This window comes from Sitophilus oryzae, unplaced genomic scaffold (genome assembly GCF_002938485.1).
Source record: "Sitophilus oryzae breed Bouriz unplaced genomic scaffold, Soryzae_2.0 scaffold_829_pilon_pilon, whole genome shotgun sequence".
NCBI lineage: Eukaryota > Metazoa > Arthropoda > Insecta > Coleoptera > Curculionidae > Sitophilus > Sitophilus oryzae.
The window spans coordinates 763,577-770,393 of record NW_022147449.1 but is presented as its reverse complement, the minus strand read 5'-3'; positions in this window follow the sequence as shown (position 1 = coordinate 770,393).

Here is a 6,817-nt window from a genome sequence, read left to right as displayed (position 1 = left end):
GAGATGACCGCACAGAATGGGAGAGATGGTCATGGCTACCGTATGATCGAAAAAAAAACGGTCGATGACATTTCGCATATAATTTTACGTATAAAATAACAGCGATCTTCATGTCATAGCCATCACTGTGAAATCGCTGTCGAAAACAATTTATTGTATTCGTGGTTTTATATATTAATAGCTTACTAAAACCATGTGAACTTTAATATTAGTAAGCTATTAGAGCCACGAATACAATTGTAAATTGTACGAAACAAATTGTAAATTGAATTAAAATATAATAGAAATAGTAAACTTAAGGAATAAGTTGAAGCCAGTCATAACTTGCTTTTTGTTTTTGTTTGTTAAATTTATGGGAAAGTTTCAACTGTTTTACTGTTCTACAAATCTAAATGCCAACTCCCTAGAAAGTAGAATGTAGAATGAGTGGGAGAGAAGCCGCGACTTTAAAGATCTATTGTGTCCCTATTTCTGAAGTTATAACTCATCATACAGTTATCATACATGAGGATATTCCTGTTGTAGGGGGGACAGAGTATTTCCCATTGTTCGTCCGCCGAGGAGGGGATATCTATCTTATACGAGAGCATACACCTTTCCATGGTTGGGGTTTGGCCCACCGTGCTCTTCGCAGTCGAAGTGGTTGTATCCGGCTGAGATAATCCGTGAGGTTGATGGTAGACCTGTCTCCATTTTCTCCACCTCTTTAATTTCGTCTCTCCTTAGACCCGATACCGGTGGATCATGGCCCTCCTCCCTTGAGTTGATGACTCGCCATCTCGATGTCTTTACATTGGACGGTTTTCCACCCTGGCTTTCAGCAGAGGTGCCCTCTCTGACCTTTCGGTGGAGATGCGCCAGGCTGTTTCTTGGTTCCTTTACTTTCATACTTTTCGAGGAGTGTTTTCGCTTTTGCTTCCTCTAGAGCAAATCCTTCGTAAAGCAGTCGGAAGTATCATCATAATAAGATTTAGGTTTTTGGTGAGGTTGTCTCCTCTTGGTCCGGTAGGTTAAGCCAAGCCAGCTCCCTTCCCCCTCATACCCTCTTTCCTTGAAACATGACCACATACAGTAGGGCAGGGGCGGATTACAGGGAGAGGGCCCATGGGGCCCGGATCCCCCCTAAAGTCTGTGAATTGTGTAAAATATTAGGGTTTGGGGTTAAAAATGGCGTCCTAAAAAGCATAATCTACATTGCTGTTTATTTTGGGCCCCCCCCTAAAATAAATTCCTGTATCCGCCCCTGCAGTAGAGGATGCCTGGTATGACGGACAGCCAAAATCCTCCGTGCCAATGTCTATCCAGTGGGAAACCTGATCGCTGAAGATTTTTTATGAGACGTACTACAAGTCTCTCTTCGTTTTCTCATCCTAAAGTGCAACCAGACCCCAATAGTCTTTTAGTGACGGTTTCCTGCCTTATAACGCCTCTCCATTATTTTCCCCGGTACGTGGAAGTCAATAGATGCTTGTCGTATTGGAGATACATTTTGTATCGCCTGTATGGCTCTAGCTATAGTACCGGGCATTTGCTTGTATTTATTAGACATATAAAAATGTAATGAAAAAAAATATAAATTTTACTAAAACTAATAATATGGCCAATTAAAACGGAAAAAAACATCGCCATCTCCCCCAAATGTAAGGATGAGATGGTCATAGCAACTAAACCGTAGTTTAAAGTAACTATGATAGTTTTAAGTTTAAAATTTACAAGTAAATTGTGTTTTCTGTAATTTTTTTGAATGTCATTTATCGAAATCTTGTCTGTCTGACTCGTTGGGCAGACATTAGTTCATGCTAATTGTAAATACAACGTGTAAATTGATTTCCAAGTATTATTAACTCTCTGTTAACTCTAATTATTAAAATAATATTAGTAACTCCGAAACTAAAGTTTCAAAAAAGTCATACCATATCTACAAATTCATTTACTCAATAGTAGATATAAAAAACATTTTCTGTAGACTCTGTCTGAAATAGTTTCTGAAAAATAAAATTATTGTTTTTAAAAGGTCCGATTAAATTTATACCTTCGAAACTAAAGTTTCAAAAAAAGTCATACTATATCTACAAATTCATTTACCCACTAGTATATATAAAAAACATTTTTGGTAAACTCTGTCTCAAATAGTTTCTGAAAAATAAAATTAATTTTTTTAAAAGGTCCGATTAAATTTATATCTCCGAAACTAAAGTTTCAAAAAAAGTCATACCATATCTACAAATTCATTTACCCACTAGCATATATTAAAAACATTTTTGGTAAACTCTGTGTCAAATAGTTTCTGAAACATGAAATTAATTTTTTTAAAAGGTCATTAAGTAACATTATATAAGGTGAAATATTTAATTTTACCAATAAATTGTGTAGTTATTAATGAAATGCCTAAAGTTTTCTCTTCTGTTAAAAAAAAGGATAATCCAATTATGATGTCATTTGTAATTTATGCAGTATAAATTTTAGTAGTTGGCAACAAAGGCAAAAGAGTATAAAATGTATATACCTATGTGGCGGATTCATCTCTCCAAAAAAGTCCTATTGGTATTTTGCCACTGCAAAAAAATCTACAAAATTAAATAGTTATTTTTTGTAAACACTGCTGCGTAAATCCAACGGAGACTAATTGTCAGCAATGGTCTACTAATAAACAAGTTTGTCTAACGGACAAAAGATGCTTAACTTTTCGGAAAGTATATCTCTTTCCGTCGCCTGAAGCAAAAAAAAAATCAAAGAACAAAAAAAAACTATTTAAAATATCTAAATGCAATAATTATTCAACAAAACTTTTAGTTTTTTTCTTAAAAACAGATACGTCTACAAAAATCGTTGCAAAAGAGTATGTTTTAACACTTTTCCAACTGCCTTAATGTCCCCTTTAAAGTCTATGGTCTGTCGTCTGTCCAACGTGCCAGGAAAAAATGTCGTCAGGACATCCAAACAATGACAGAAAACGCAATTTACCTGTGAATTCAAATCACAGACAACAACTAAACTGTTTGTCCGGATCTCAGAGTTCAATTGTTCGGAATTTCTAAATAACTTGTATGGATACTGTAACCAACAAACTTGTATGGATACTGTAGATTTAGTAGCTTTTTAAGATTTATTGATATTGAGCTGATTTTTCAGTATTAGATTTCATCACGCATTTGGATCTTTCGATAAACACCTCGCTGTGCCTGTGCCCTTGTCTGTTTCTCTATTGGCTGCTCTGCTTTCTCTTGATCCAGTGTTTTATTGCACTAGGGGCTATTATACATCTAGGTATACCCAGTACTGCCTCTGGACCAAGATAGATTTCCAACAATCCTTGAATGCTGTATGCTGCAGGTAAATTGATATATTGAGAAAAAAAGATTAAGGATTAATTTTTCCAGCTTGATTTTTCTTAATGTTATGAATAAAATTAAAATAAGTACGATAAGCCAGTAAGATAATTAACAAGAAAAAGAAAACACCTCATCCTGTTCAGTCGACACAAGATACGGTATCAGGATAAAATGAAGTGGCTGGATGGACATCGGTCCATCTTAATATCGGCGGTCTTTTTGAAATCGGATCGCCCTTAATCCGTTTGTAATATACAGACGGCCCATAAGTGTTTCCTGAGATCGGAATACTTTGTAGTGAAGAAAAAACGTAACGTAAATATTCTGGAAACTAACAAATATCTACGGAATAAGACAGGATATGTGTGTCACAAATTAAAATAAAATATTAAAATTTGTTCTCTCTTTTCTGTATAATTTATTTCTTTTAAGAAATGCAGAATGACCCTGCTGAGCTTGCATTTCTTAGTTTAAGACAATTAAAATATCTAGATTAGACCTTTTTTTGTTTTATCAATGTGAAAATATTTTCAACATAGCGGTACTACCTAGTCATGAGCGAGACCTTGCAGATCATGTCTAAGACTAGAGTTTCCGAAATCGGAACTGTTTTTCGGAACCGGGAATTTCGGTACCGCGCCTCTTAGGGATCGGGATTTCCTGTTTTTTTTGGTACTTTCGGTAATGAATCAGAATCGGCAGTTCATCAATCAGAAAGCAAGGGATGGTTTTTCAAAGTAAAATGGATAAAAAATTGAGATTTTTAATGAAAATAATATCAAAGTATAAAGTAATCAGTCATAAGTAAATTAACATTAACACACACATGAACGCAAGTATAGAAAAAAGTATAAGTAACTTAAATTTCACATCAAACAACATAAACCAACTTAATTGAATTTGAGACAAAAACACTAAAATATTAAATAAAACATTCAAATATCTATTAAAACATAGCATAATAAATATTATAGTAACTTCAAAAGAGAAAAGAAGCAAGAACAATAAGAAATAGCATCATTATTTATTTAGAAGAGTTCGATTTCGACCGCTAGAAAGTATCAAAGGACATTCTCACCTAACAAAAAAATATTTTTTTAATTATTGTTACCGATACCCGGTTCTGTGATGGCCAAAAAGATCTGACCCCTAATTGGTAGTATTAATTAGAGTGTCTGGAACCGTACTAAAATATTTTCGTTCAATGATTGTGTAGTTCGTCAATTAGCAAGCAAGAGATCAAAAGTAAAATCGATTAAAATTGAGTTTCAATTGAAAATAATATCAAATTATTAAGTCATGAGAAAGTAACCATGAACACAAATAATGAACACAAGGGAAAAAAATCGAAAACACATAGATAGCTTAAAAATTACATCAAACAACATCAATCAATCTCGTACTTCTAATAAAAATGCATTAAAAATGCAGGACTTGCAAGGGTCTTGCAGCAAGACCAAAGCCAAAACTGTACCCTGTAAGACCAAAACCAAGACTGCTTATTACATGCAAGACCAAGACCAAGAAAAAGGGAATCTTGGCATTTTCTCATCACTAGTACTACCAGAGGTACTGTAAATTGACAGTAACCATTTTGATATAAAAGAGTGGGCCGAATTATAATGTTCCGTTTTTAGATTTTATCTAACATTAAGAAGTAAGTCAAAAAATCAGCTTTTAAATTTTATTTCAAAAATTTTAGAGGGTTTTAAGTAAATTAATACAAAGAAAAAACTAATATTCAGGTTTATTTAAGAAAAGATATTATTAATAAGTTGCAGTGTATGGTCCTTTGCAAATTGGGGGAAACAAAAGCTGAACAGCTGAACACTGATGCTGTGTAAATCGGTTTTTCCTTATTGGGCCTGTACTTTTTGTGCAATCTGCCAGTTTACTTGAGATGTGGGTGACTTGTTTGATTTTTTGGCAACCACAATTATTATTATCTTTTTGGCCCAGTGGGATAGATAAGTTTGGGATGGAAGAACGCAGTTCTCTACGTTAACGTAAATGCAGTAGTGTAAGTTGAAAGATCTGCAATAAATGTTCTCACAGTTAGGTATCTGAGCGGTATTACATTTTTGAATTATTTGGGCATTTATAACTACCAAAAACTTAAATAAACTGAGAAAAATAGCTTAGATTAAATTATCAAATTTTCTTTTAACTTACCAAAAACATAAATTAATACCATTAAATTAAAACAAAATGCACAAAATGCCAAACTTGATTGGTCACGTTGTTAGATTTGTTCTAACAAATAGAGCCCCTATCCCCAACCATAATACTCGAGCTCAACGCGGAACTGACATATGCTAAAAAAGAGTCTCCTTCAGGCATTCCTAGAGAGAAAAGGATTTAAAACCAATAGATCAGTTTTTATAGCTAAAAAACTAAAAATGTTATATTAGAAAACGACCGATCCCGGATTAAATTTAAAATATGTATACTTTTTTCAAGCGAAAATGTCAAAAGTTGACATATAATATGTATTTTCTATCGAATAAAGCAAGTAAATACCGAGGGTACCATTTAAAAATCAAAAGTTGTAGTCATTTCTGGTGAAACAGGAAGTGGCCGAAAACAATTGAATACGCCGCGTCGGTTTAGATATTTTAAATAGATTTTTCTTTATTCTTTTTGTGTTTTTTTTTAACCTGATGACCGATAGAAGTACCTCCTTAAAGGTACCTCCTTAGGTTGTTTTGTTCGGTTAGGCAAATTTTTATTACTGGTAAAAAGTCACCAAAAAAATGGTTTCCGTTTGGACACAAAGCAGTGGTGCTTATAAGAAACATATTTTTTTATTTAGTAGATGTTTTTTTAGATATTGGCGAAACCCCCAAAATTCCCTTTCGCTAAAGTAATATTTTCATATCAGAAATCAAATGTCGACATAAAATTATATATATCAAAAGTAATCTATTTTAGATGTCTATAATATTAACAATACTAGCGACCAAAAAAGGCTTGGACTCTTAAGATTCTTCGAGTCATTCGAAGGACCCTTAACGGCGAACGACGGCCAGCATCGCACCGATACTTTCTTAAAAGAAATCGCAAGTCACTTTGCTGAAAGTTGGTATAATGTGAGTGCATACGTTATGTCATATTTCATTAAACTTAATCAATCCGATTCGCCGTGGTACTCGATTCCTTTGTGATTACATTACGATTTTCATTAATTGATGTTTTGAAGGACACCTTTAAATATTTGCCCGTCATAATGTATAATTATATATCCTTTTGTCGAGGTCCGAGCGCATTATCATATATTCGGTAAGAAATGACGGTAAAATAAAATGTATCTGACATGTGTGTCTGAGTCAAGCTGGATTTCGATGTTTAAGATATAAATGGGTTTTATTACTGGAAAATAGTTAGGGAATTTCAGAACTGAAACAGAATGCCACAAATCTAATATAGTGTTGACATTGCTGGCCTTGGGTACCGATTTTTACCAAGAGACATTTTTTACATAAAAA